This window comes from Euprymna scolopes, chromosome 1, assembly GCF_053919585.1.
Source record: "Euprymna scolopes isolate OS-2025 chromosome 1, ASM5391958v1, whole genome shotgun sequence".
In the NCBI taxonomy this organism is placed as follows: domain Eukaryota; kingdom Metazoa; phylum Mollusca; class Cephalopoda; order Sepiida; family Sepiolidae; genus Euprymna; species Euprymna scolopes.
Window position 1 is genome coordinate 111,713,810 of NC_136482.1, and position 13,840 is coordinate 111,727,649.

Consider the following 13,840-nt stretch of genomic DNA (forward strand, 5'->3'; position numbering starts at 1 on the left):
CCATATAGGAGCCTATTCGTGACCAGACACACACACACACGCACACACACACACACACACACACACACACACACACACACACACTCACTCACTCACTCACTTCCATACACAGACATTCAGCTTTATATTATAGATATGATATAAAGCTGAACGTCTGTGTGTGTGTGTCTGTTCACGAATAGGCTCCTATATGGTTGACTATTACAGAAAACTGATCACATATAATGATAGAAGATGTATCGAGACACAGGATTGGGTATGTTTGATCTGGCATAATGATGATTCATTAAAATTATGGGGTCTGCGTACGCGCTTGATCCACAAAGTATGGAAATAAAAAAGTTAAAAATTAAAAAAAAACGTTTACAAGTGTTTTTGATAAAGATGTACATAATAATACATTGATAATTATGTTTTAACTTAAATAGGGATGGTGTAATAAAATTATGGGCTCTGTGTTCGCGCCTGTTCTCCATAGAATGGAAATAGGCACGAACTTTAACAAAGACTTTTCATATCTATCTGCGTAAGTATACTTTGATAATTATGTTTCAATTTGAAGAAATATGGTATAATAAAATTATGGTGTGTTCGTTCGCGCATGACCTCCAAAGAATGGAAATATGTCAAAAAGTTTAACAAGATTTTTAAATATAAATCCACAGAATATTGTAATAAGTGTTTCGGTGTGAACAGGTATGGTATAATAAATTATAGGGTTTACCTATTTATTTTTACTTTCGTAATATTTTGCTTTAGTTTTGATACCCCCAAATTCGAAGCTATCTCTTTACAATCCTTCCTTTTCATAACTTATCATACTCTCATAAATCAGAGTCGATTTTCTGTAGGCTGTTTTTGAACCCAGTCAACGATGAGTACTTCTGCTAGTATATATATATATATATATATATATATATATATATATATATATATATATATATATATATTTATATATATATATGTATATATATACATATATATATATAGTTATATATATACATATATATATAACTATATATATATATATATATAGTTATATATATATGTATATATATATTTATATATATATTTGTATTTATATATATTTATATATATATATAATTATATATATATATATTTATATATATTTATATTCATATTTATATATATTTATACATATTTATATATATATTTATATATATTCATGTATATATATCTATCTATAAATAAATATATATATATATTTATATATATATGTATATTCATATATGTATATTTATATATATATTTATATATATATTCATTTATATTTATATATATATATATTTATATATATATATTTACATATATTTATTTATATTTATATATATATTTATATATATATATATATTTACATATATTTATATATTTATATATATATATTTACATATATTTATATATTTATATATATATATATTTATATATATATATTTATATACACATATATATATATATATATATTTATATATACATATATTTATATATATATATTTATATATATATAATTATATATAGTCAGTAGAGTTTAGTTTCCTAGAAGTACATCGAATGAAACAACATGTGTCTACCAAAATAGTGCTCAATGAGTGAACAGAGCAGGTATATTAGTTTTATTTATACAAAAATTAATGGCTACATATGTGCATACATGTTTCTGTAATCACCCACGTTGGGGGATTACGTCTTCAGGCCAAGAATTACCGTCGAAAGTGAAATATCACTTTCGACGGTAATTCTTGGCCTGAAGACGTAATCCCCCAACGTGGGTGATTACAGAAACATGTATGCACATATGTAGCCATTAATGTTTGTATAAATAAAATTAATATATATATTTATATATATATATTTATATATATATTTATATATATATATTTATATATACATATATTTATATATATATATTTATATATATAGATATAGATATATATATTTATATATACATATATTTATATATATACATATTTATATATACATATATTTATATATATACATATTTATATATACATATATTTATATATATACATATTTATATATACATATATTTATATATATACATATTTATATATACATATATTTATATATATACATATATTTATATATATACATATATTTATATATATATACACATATTTATATATATACATATATTTATATATATATATATACACATATATATATAGATATAGATATATATATTTAAATATATATATATATTTATATATATACATATATTTATACACATATACATATATATTTATATATATACATATATATATATATTTATGTATATATGCATATATTTATATATATATATATATATTTGTATATATATATATATACGTATCCATATATTTATATATATATATATATATATATATATATATATATATATATATATATATATATATATATATATATATATATATATACTGTACTTCAAACCCAAACCAAGGAAAAGAGTGCCACCCAGGAAAACATACAAGCTTAGCAAACTACAATCAGCTGAAGTGAGACCTGTCTTCCAGGCAAGCTTGCACTCCAACCTCAAAAACGTCAGCAGCCCAGAGGAAGTCCCATCACCTGAGCGACTCTGAGATCAACTGGAAACAGCCATCCTGCAGACATCTAAGGAGGTCCTGGGGTTTTCCACTAAAAAGAGCCGGGATTGGTTTGATGAAAACAATGAAGAAGTACTAAGAACTATTGGAGATGAAGAGATCAGCCCTTCGGGCCTACTTGGCTCGCTCATCCTGTCTGCTGAGGGGAGCAGCCTTCTATCACATCTGCAGCAACCTCCAGCATAAGCTTAGAATCTTAAAGAACGAGTGGTGTTCCAATCTCCCAGTAAGAATGGCACAGTATGCAGACGCTGCTGACTACAGAGGCTTTTATGAAGCCCTCAAGATAGTGTATGGCCCCATTCACCATGCCCAGAGTCCACTGCATAATGCAAACGGCCAGACGCTCCTCACGGATGGAGCATCTATCCTGAACCGTTGGTCTGAGCATTTCCAAACTCTCTTCAGAGCTGACTGGGTACTTCAGGACTCGGTAATCCTTCACATCCCTCAACTGCCAGCCAAAATGGAATTGGATGAACCTCCCTCTATGGAAGAACTCAATGTGGCCATAAAACAGTTGAAGAGTGGAAAGGCAGCAGGAATCGACAGGATCCCACCAGAGATCTGGAAATATGGACGTCCAGCATTGCATAGTAGACTCCACAAGCTCCTTGTCTGTTGTTGAGAGCAAGGAGAATTCCCACGGGATCTCCGTGATGCAGTCATTGTTACCTTGTATAAAAACAAGGGCGAAATGTCAGTCTGCTCTAACTACCGGAGAATCACTCTGCTCTCCATCGCACATACAATCCTTGCCCATTTGCTCCTAAACAGACTGATACCTTCCATCACAGAAGACCACCTCCCAGAAACGCAATGCGGTTTTAGAGCAAACAGGGGTACCACGGATATGGTCTTCGTCCTCAGATAACTGCAAGAGAAGTGTCGTGAACAAAACAGGGGACTCTACGTAACATTTGTGGACCTGACCAAGGCATTTGATACAGTGAGCCGGAAGGGGCTTTGGCCGATTTTGGATCACCTCGGCTGTCCTCCAAAGCTCCTCAACATGATAGTTCTGTTGCAGGAGAACCAGAGCGGTCATGTCAGAGTAAATAACAACCTCTCAGAACACTTTCTCATCGTGAATGGCATAAAACAGAGATACATTTTGGCACCGACTCTGATCAGCATCTTCTTCAGCATGATGCTCAAGCAGGCGACCGAAGATCTTGACGATGATGATGCTGTCTACATTCGCTATCACATTCGAAAAGACCTTTGAGCAACTGATCCAAGACCTCCTCTTTGCCGACAATGCTGCCCTTGTTGTCCACACCGAAACAGCCTTGCAGCGCCTCACATCCTGCTTTGCAGAGGCTGCCCAGCTCTTCGGACTCGAGGTCAGCTTGAAAAAGTTTTCCACCAACCAGCTCCCCTTGGTAGAGTACCGCCGTCCCAACATCACCAGTTTACCTACCTGGGGTGTACCATCACATCAGATGCCAAACTCGACAGAGAAATAGACAACAGACTGGCCAAAGCAAACAACACTTTAGGCAGATTGTACAACAGAGTCTGGAAAAACAGACACTTAAAAAATTGCACAAAAATCAGTGTGTACAGAGCCGTAGTACTTTCCACCCTCCTGTACGGCTCTGAATCCTGGACAATTTACTGCCACCAATTACAACTCCTCAAGCGTTTTCATCAGCACTGTTTCCACACCATTCTCAACGTCTACTGGAGTGATTATGCCACCAATGTTGAGGTCATTGAGCGGGCGGAAATCACCAGCATCGAGGCCATGCTGCTGAAGTCATGGCTATGCTGGATCGGGCACGTCTCCAGAATGGAGGATCATCACCTGCCCAAGATAGTCCTATATGGCGAACTCTCTAATGGCCGTCATGACAGAGGGGCACCGAAGAAAAGATACTACTGCTGACCATGTTACCTGGCGATGTACTGTCCACCAGGCTGTCGCCTCCTTTGAGATCTCCCACACAGAGAATCTGAGGGAGAAGTGCTGCAGAAGAAAGATTTGAGAAGCCTCAGCAGTCACGCCTGACATGACTTTTGACTGCAGCCACTGTGCCTGCAGTCGACGTGGAAAACCCCCTTCATAGAATCTTTGTTTGCGAAGTACTGCCAAGAATATATATATATATATATATATATATATATATATATATATACACACACACACACAAAAAAAACACAAAAAAACAAGAGGCGAACAAACCATTTTTTACGAGCATCCTGACCCCCACCACTCTCGATAGATTTAACATTTTGGAAGAATAGCTTTTACTTTGTGTAAAATTCATAGCCACATACAAACTCATGAGAAATATAGGTTCTAGTGCATATTGTGAACCGGATTCTCATAAATGTCTGTTGGGGCTAGACCGGAAACTTAAGCAAACCGCCGGAATATGCCAAACGCTGGTCAAGTTTATTATCCAATTAGAATGTGACAACAAAAGCGATTGGCCTACATGAAGCTGAGCAGACGGCTTTTGATAAATTGGAAGTAAAAAAAAAAACACTTCTTTAGTTATTAATTTTAAATCATGGAGCCGCATGCGGCAATTAATCTAACTATGATGGACAAGTAAATACAGATGCCGGGAGCAAGTCGTAGAATACTGTCAACAGAACAAATTGATAGCATCTAAAATGAAGTGTAGGACATGGCCACAAAAAAATCTGAAGAAGAGAATGTGTTGATTTATTTGCTTCCCCACTGAGCAAATTAGGCACAAGGCCGTTTTTTAATGTGGAGATAGGGGAAGAGGAGAGGGAAAGGGGGGACAAGCTCCCGAGAGGTGGGAAATGGGAGCTGGATAGTAACTGTGGTCTGTAGGGTGATCTCTACATTGACCAAGTTCAGATATGTGGGGTTACCCCCACATATGGTCTTTGCTAGTCATAGCTAGTCTTTGCTTGCAGCATCTGCCGGAACAGATACTACACTTTGATCTTGTCACCCGGGCGCCGGAGGGCGCGCGGGCAAGTGGCCGTTACAGATTAGAAAAACTAATCTTAACCCTAGCCTCATCTCCTCCCTAAAAAAAAAAATAAAATAAAACAATATTTATTCATAAAACCCGACGGTACGTTGTTGATCTATTTTATTTTACTTTTTTATTGTTATTTGTATCAGATAAATGTTGTTATTTTCTGTTTTCTAGCGTTTTAAAGATTTGCTCGGCGACGCTTGGCGTATTCCGTTAGGTGCTAGGCAAATTCAAGCGGACATTTACAGAAATCTGGTTCGTAATATGTACTAGTAACGAAATATAGGATTATCACACTGAAATATAATATAGGATTATCACTGTGAAACTGCTAATTATCATACATTTTCTTTGTGTGTGTGTCTATAGCTATTATGTTTATGTATACTTGGAAGAGGTGGAAACCCTTCTTAAAAATTTAGGATAATATTTACCATATTATCCTAAATTTTTAAGAAGGGCTTCCACCTCTTTCTAATGATACTAAGGGAAAGTAATTATAGATCATATTCAGTCGCCCCCCCCCCTGCGCCTAGCAGCTGTGCTCCAAAATTGATAATGTTCGGTCAATTATTTTTTGTATGAATTTTATTCAAACAAATATAAAATAGCTAATGCCAAAATTTTATTTAGTTCTCATTTCTGTAAGAGACTGTTCTCTTTCAATTTCATTTTAACGTTTTCACTTCCGTTAACGTCTTTAATGTTTTAATATCTAGCACCATTTTTGAAAAATGTTTAGATGCCCTTCGAATAACAAAAAAAAAAAAAAAAGAAAAAAAAGAAAAAAAAGAAAACTTAAAAAGCAAGATTATGGTTGATATTATTTCTTTAGGTCATCAGAAATTACTCTATTTTTTTAAGAAAGAAAAAATAAAATTAGAAAACAAACAGCAGGTCGATCAACCCCTATCGTCTGAAATGAACTTGGAAAGAAATCCTCTAAATAGAACATCAATGATGAGTTGTTGTATTTTTTTTTATCTTTAAGTCATCAGCAATGATAATAATAACTTATTATTACTGACTTAATTTTCTATGTTTTTGCATGAATATTTTAGTAATCTATGTAGATCGATAGCGAGTACGAACACTGGCGAAGCATATTTTGCTTTATCCATAACTTTTGACTGATGGTTTAAACTAATTTAAAGCTTTAAAATTTTATTAAAAAAGGATAATTCTCTGATGTTTTGATAGTGATTAATAAAAATTAAACGTTTGGTTTATTCAGTATTCACAAAAGTAGTCTCCATGTTGTCCCCTCCCTACCCTTCTCCCGTATCATGTACCCTTTGGCACCGACACTGCCAACACACAAACAAGTTCTAAACCAATCTTCTCAAGATTTATTTAAATAAGAGCTTTTTTTATTTGTTGCATTCTTGCGGACCAGTATGTTTCTTCAAACTTATCTTATCTATATAATTCCCTGATTTCACTCTAATTCTTTTCGGGCTTCTTCCGCTAAAATAACTTTCAGAGAGAGAGAGAGAGAGAGAGAGAGAGAGAGAGAGAGAGAGAGAGAGAGAGAGAGAGAGAGAGATGGGAGTGGGGAGATGCAGTGTAAGAGAGGAAAATGAGAAGGGTTTGTATTTTGTGAGGATGGGAGAAATAAGATGACCTACTATTTCTGGTGCTATCATGTAATTAAGTAAGGGCAAAAAAGTATATAGTTTTTTTTTTTAAACAAGTACTTTTCACTGTTAAACCCTGATTCTAGCAGAGATAAGACAAAAAAGCAGACACTAAAACTATGATATAGATAAGTAATATATACTTTTTAGCTTAGAGCAAATCATGTCAATACTTTCAGACATTTGCATGGATGTATATATCAGACAGTAAACTTAAATTTTTTGTTGTTTGTTTCGCGTTTTAGAGCTTTTTTTTTTTTACTTGACAGTCACCACTTATCAGGGCCCGAGGCTACTTGAGGATCAGGATTTATGAATGTAAGGTAGTAGTGTAGTAATTGTTAATGGTGTAAGTTGGGTAGGATTTGATTATTTATGAGGGCGGCTCAACAAGAACTTGTTTACATTGGATTTGAAGGCTACCATGTTGTATTCAACCGGGAAGCAGGCCAGTGGAACAGTGTTCCATAGACGGACAGTTCTGGGAAAGAAACTTTGTTAATGGAATCTGCATTTAGATTTAGGCACAGATAAAGAGTTGTGGAAATCTTAGAGTGGTTGTGGCTAGTCGAGTGCTTTTGTGAAAGTTTGGTAGGGGGGGGTTCTTATTTACTTGCTTACCTACGAGGCAAAGTTAGACACGAATCCGTTTTTTTTTTGTTTTTTTAATACGGAGAAAACCCAGCTCCCCAAAAAGGGACACTCTGGATTTGAGCAACAATAAAAGTGCTTCAGTCTAGAAGGATCTCCCACTCACTGATCCAAGACAGAATCCAATCATTTTGGTAAAAGTTCTTAATATCTTCAAATATTTATTCAAAGCATTTTAGAATTTTTAAGATGAGAATCGATAGTCTGTATTATTTGGATCATTCAAACTATTCTCACCTTGTTGTTCTATTCAAAACGTTTTGGACGATGTAACCTCCAATATTCTTAAAGAATATCAGAGTTTAGATTGGCAAAAACATTTTGAATATAGCAATGAAGCATTTCAAATTATCGAAATGTATTCAAAATGTTTAACTTAAATTTTAGGTGGGGGAGGGTAGAAAGTAGTGTTGGTAAGATTAATCGGAATCGGAATTGGGTATCAGAATTTGCATCAGAATCAAAGAAATTTGAGTCTATTTTCCGATGCCGAAACCGATTCCTTAAATTATCTTTTTTATTTGAGTTTGGTTTAAGAAACATCTTTCACTGCTTGTAGTAATAATAAAATAATAAATATTTATTGATTTAAACTTCCAGTAAGTCTAAAATATATAGATCACTACCTCACAAGTGTGATTTTACGTTTGAGAAAATATATGCATGTTTAAGATGTGTTTTTACGGACAAAATAACACTTTTATAGTTAAACATTTAGAGATCTATAAAGAATCAGAATCGGTAATTGTATCGGAAGTGGAAATTTAGTACGGAATCTGTAATTGTATCGGACTCAGAAAAAAATATTGGAATCGTCCCATCATTAGTAAAAAGTGAATCTTGAGTTTACTTTCAGCAACTTTGTAATTCTCACTTCCCTTATTTTATCCTTTAGTTCTCACATTCTATGATCAATGTTTCTGACAAAGGAGGAAGAATTTCTATTTTATAAGTTGGAATCCATCCATATAACATATATCGTTTGCTAGGTGTTTGAAATTGACGTGTTTTTTTTTTGTTTTGTTTTTTTAGCTCTTTACATCAAGTGGCTTCATGCCTTGTCTGGAGCGATTTCCATAAAAAAAATCGACGGACAAAGATATAATTAGGAATCAGTAATAACGAGATGATTGTTATTTCAACAAGACATCTGGGTGTTATATAAAGCCTCAGTGTTAATTTTAAAACAAATAAACTTAAAACCTTTCACAGCAAGAACTCGTCTTCCTAACTGCAAAAAACTTTCATTTATCACTCCTTTTTATGCTATCTTGAACATTATATGACAGAAGAAATATTCTAACATTTACTGTAAGAAAAATACATTACCTATATACATTTTAGTTTATTAATGCTGTTGGTATTAAAAAAATGGATAATTTGAAATGCTTGATTGGTATATATATTATTCCTTAATTGGAATTTGTTTTGAGATGAGCATTATATATATTAATTTATTTTTATTTCGGACTATTAATCTCATCTTTTTTTTAGTTGTTGTTTTTCATCTTTTATTGGTTTGTTTATTCACAACGTTTCGGCCAACTATTCCTCTGGCCTTCGTCATGTGGTAACCGCGACGGATAGGAACTTCGAATCTCCTTAACTGCATTCTCAGCCATGACTGCCATCCGTAGTTGTTGTCGTCTCACTACATTTTGGCCAAGTAAACCTCTGGCACACTTAGGGTGGGATTGAAACCGCTATCTTCAGACAATGTTCATCTGGAACCGTAGAGATTCAGAGGAATAGTTGGCCGAAACGTTGTGAATAAACAAACCAATAAAAGATGAAAAACAACAACTAAAAAAGCTTGATTGGTATATTCAGAATGTTTCTGCCAATGTAAACTTTTATATTCTTTATATACATCTTTAAGAATATTGGAGGTTACATCGTCCAAAACGTTCTGAATCAAGATGAGAATAGCAGTTTGAATAATCCAAATAATACAGACTATCGATCTTCCTCTAACAAGCAGTTTGAATAATATAACTAATGTTTATTCCTAATAAAAGGTAAATTGGTACGCAAGGTACAACTTCTGGGACCATACTTGATTCATCTACTGGCATTGGTATCCTCCAATTCTTTCAAGAATTAAGTACTTACAAGAGAGAGGCATATAGAAAGATTACCAACATCCATAATGAAAGTGATGCTATGACACCGACTGGATTCAAACTTGGTTGTCAGTCGGTGTCGTTATCCACTTCACAATCGCCCGCTCCCTCCCATTATTCATGTGGGCATCTTCATGTACAGTTTTATGCCATAAACAGGGACAAATACTATTTAAACCATAAATCGGACCATGACCAGTACTACCACTCTGGATCAAAGTGAACTTCTAAGTAATAATTTTGTTTTTCATTCTAAGAGCATTAAGAAACTAAATATAGGTATATATATATATATATATATATATATATATATATATATATATATATATATATATATATATATATATATATTAGGTTGTCCGGAAAATAATGGCCATTTCAGGAAGTCTGTTTTGAAATTGGATTTTATCATAGGATTTTTATTATATTTCAGGTAAACATCAACATGGTTATTGATTTATATGTCCTCTTTAATAATTTCTTACTTTTTTCTTTCAGAAAACGTTTTATGAGCGAATGAGCCCATAATTTGGAATATGACAAAAGAAGACTTACGATTACTTTTCCTGCATGAGTTTAAACTTGGTAACAATGCTTCTCAAACAACTGCAAATATCAATAGGGCATGGGGAGAAGGCATCACAAGTGATAGAACAGTACGAAGGTGGTTTCAGAAATTTCGTAGTGGTGATGAGAGCCTTAAAGATGAAGAAGGTAGAGGACGGCCATCTAATCTTGACAATGAAAATTTGAGAGGCATTGTTGAGCAAAACCCACGGCAAAGTGTCGGGGAAATGTCTCGGGAACTTGGTGTCAGCAGTTCAACAGTGTCGAACCATCTGAAGCAAATTGGCAAGGTGAAAAAGCTCGACAAATGGGTCCCACATGAGCTCAATGAAAATCAACAAGCTCGACGTTTTGAAGTGTGCTCGATGCTCTTTTTACGAAACATTAATGATCCATTTCTTGACCGAATAGTCACCCGTGACGAAAAGCGGCCTCATGTTGCGAGAATGACACTGCAGAAACTCACAGACTTGGGATACGAAATTTACCACATCCTCCTTATTTTCCAGATCTTTCACCCACGGACTACTATTTTTTCAAGCACTTAGCCGCTTTTTTAAGTAACAAAACTTTCAGATCTAATGCAGAGGTTGAATCTTTTTTCAAAGATTTCTTAGCATCCAAGCCAAAGAATTTTTATCAACGAGGCATAAACGATCTAGTTGATAGATGGCAAAAATGCATGGCTGTTCAAGGATTATACTTTGACTAATTTCAATGTCTAGTGTCACCTATTTGATTAATAATTCCTTTTTCTCTAAAATTGGCCATTATTTTCCGGACAACCTAATATTTCTAACAATAAATGTTAGAATATTTCTTCTGTCATACAATGTCATAAAAAAGTGAAACCTACACATAGAAATATAGAAACATAGACGCATACATAACTTTATATAAACAGAGATATATATCTGATGGGGACCACGCTGGGACCACGAAAAAACAACTAGGAACACGATATAAGTTTAAAGTAGGGATGTACCGATTAATAAATAGGCCGATTACCAATTATTCGGCCTTTGATGATCAGAAATCGCCCGATTAATAGGTTTTCTAATACTGATTTATCATCAAATTTTTTTTAATCATAAATGATACTAATATTAATGTTAATTTAATTGTAAACGAAGACAAGTTAACTCCCTTTTTTGCTTGCCAGTGAAAATTTATCAGATACATGCATCGTCTACACCATATTATCAAATAATAGGCTTGATGCGCTGTTAACATGTAGTCTGTTACAATTTAACTGAATTTGCGGCAAATAGATGTAAGCATACGGAAAATTTCCCTCCTTTCTCTTCCTACCGAATTAATATTATTATTTTTTACTTTACTTTTTTACTGTCAAAAAAATTATTATTTAAGCTCTCAGTTTTCATATAGAGGAATTATACAGTAAATTGCGACGATGTCTTCTTCATCAGTCATACTCTTGTTCCTTATTTTTAAACTCATGCTACCATTACATAATATATATTTTTATTTTTCTGGTTTAGATAATATGTATTCTATTGAGATGAATTACTAAATAGGTATCAGACTTAAGTAATTTAAATACGTGAAAAATTAACTAAATATTGACAACAACATTTAACCATTATAGCAACCAGTTTCTGCTGAAAGTTCTTTTATGTCAAACCCAAGACTAAGAATACAGCTGCCTTCAAATTATCTCAAACCATCACATCAAAGGGTGGCAAATCAGCAAAAACTTTTAAAACGACGAATATGTTAAAGCATCTTAGAAAAAGTTCATCTAAAAGAAGCAAAAGTTGCAGATAAGAAAAAGAAGCACAAGAAATATTCAGGGACAGACATTCCAGGAACAAGTGGTAGTAGCAACTATGAGCCTCCAGCGAAACACCAAACTACTATATAATCAATATTGACCAAAAAGAAAATTAGAGATTTTAATGATCACAGGTTACAAGAGATCCAGTATCTAATAAGAGAAATGATTGCTGTTTATATTCAACTATATTTTGTAACATCTGACATTGGATTTAATAGGCATATTGCAAAACTTTTTCCAAATTACAGTATTCCATCAAGAAAAAATACTTCACTAAAAAAAATAATTTCAGATATATTTACAAAAGTAAAAACAAAAATTCAATCATCTCTTGATGAAATGAGCAGCATTTATTTGACTACAGACATTTGGACAGCGACGACAGCTAATGCTCTCTTTCTGAGTTTGACAGGTTATTGGCTTTCAAATGACTTTGAACAGTGCAGAACTGTGCTTAGAGTTGTTCTATTCCCTGGTGCACACACAGGTGCAAGAATAAGTGAAGAATTGTATAATGTTCTGTATAAATATAAACTTTTCAACAAAGTTTTTTTTAGTACTTGCAGGAACAAATATGGTCGCTGGTGTCAGGGAATGTGGTTTAGAATTAAAGCCATCTGATGAGTCACTTGGCAGTGATGAAATGGTCTAAATTTAATAGGAAAATTTATGTTTTTAAACAGTTTCTAATAAATTAATATTCTGTAATTTACATTCTGATATTTTTTTCATATATACACAATAGTCTCGCTGATATTGAAACATCCGATGTTGCTGAAATGACGAGAACAGATACTGCCCTTTGATTTATATATTTTATTTTGAATACGGAAGTTAAAAAAATAAAATTAGGCACAAGGGCAATCAAAATGTGGGAAGGGGGAGTCTATAGTGATCCATATCACTATAACTTTAATTTATCTAAGATATTCCTAGCCAAAGTTCTTAGTTACCATAATCCCACATTCACACTTAAGATTCCCGAATCAAGTCGTTTTTTTATCATAATATATATATATATAGTTGTTTTTTTTTCTTATATAAATTGTAGTAAAATATATTATTCTATGACAAGAAATATGGTACAACAATAACAAATGAAAAGTGGATGCTCAAAATGAAATTTTCATTTGTCAGTTTAATCGCTATTTACAAAATATAAAAGTAAATAGCACTTAGTTATTTACGTTATCAAAAATGAATTACGTTTCGTCATTTATGAAATGCAAAGAGTATACACGCATCTCTAATATGTATATCTGAGTATGAAAAAGCGTGGTTCAGATTTCCATACATATAGTTTCTACTCGTTCTGGGGCGGGTATTATGCTAGTTATATCAAAAAATAGAAGAAGAAGAAGAAGAAGAAGAAGAAGAAGAAGAAGAAGAAGAAGAAGAAGAAGAAGAAGAAGACTATGTGTATGTGTTTAGACAGCCATTTCTCCTTAATGCATAT

The 13,840-nt window shown here is 33.2% G+C and overlaps 1 protein-coding gene across 3 annotated transcripts in view; it reads right to left on the bottom strand.

Annotated features, from left to right (window-relative positions):
• Positions 1–13,840, bottom strand: part of LOC145265262 (kelch-like protein 5) — an 879,607-nt gene that overhangs the window by 837,763 nt on the left and 28,004 nt on the right. The window lies entirely within an intron of this gene.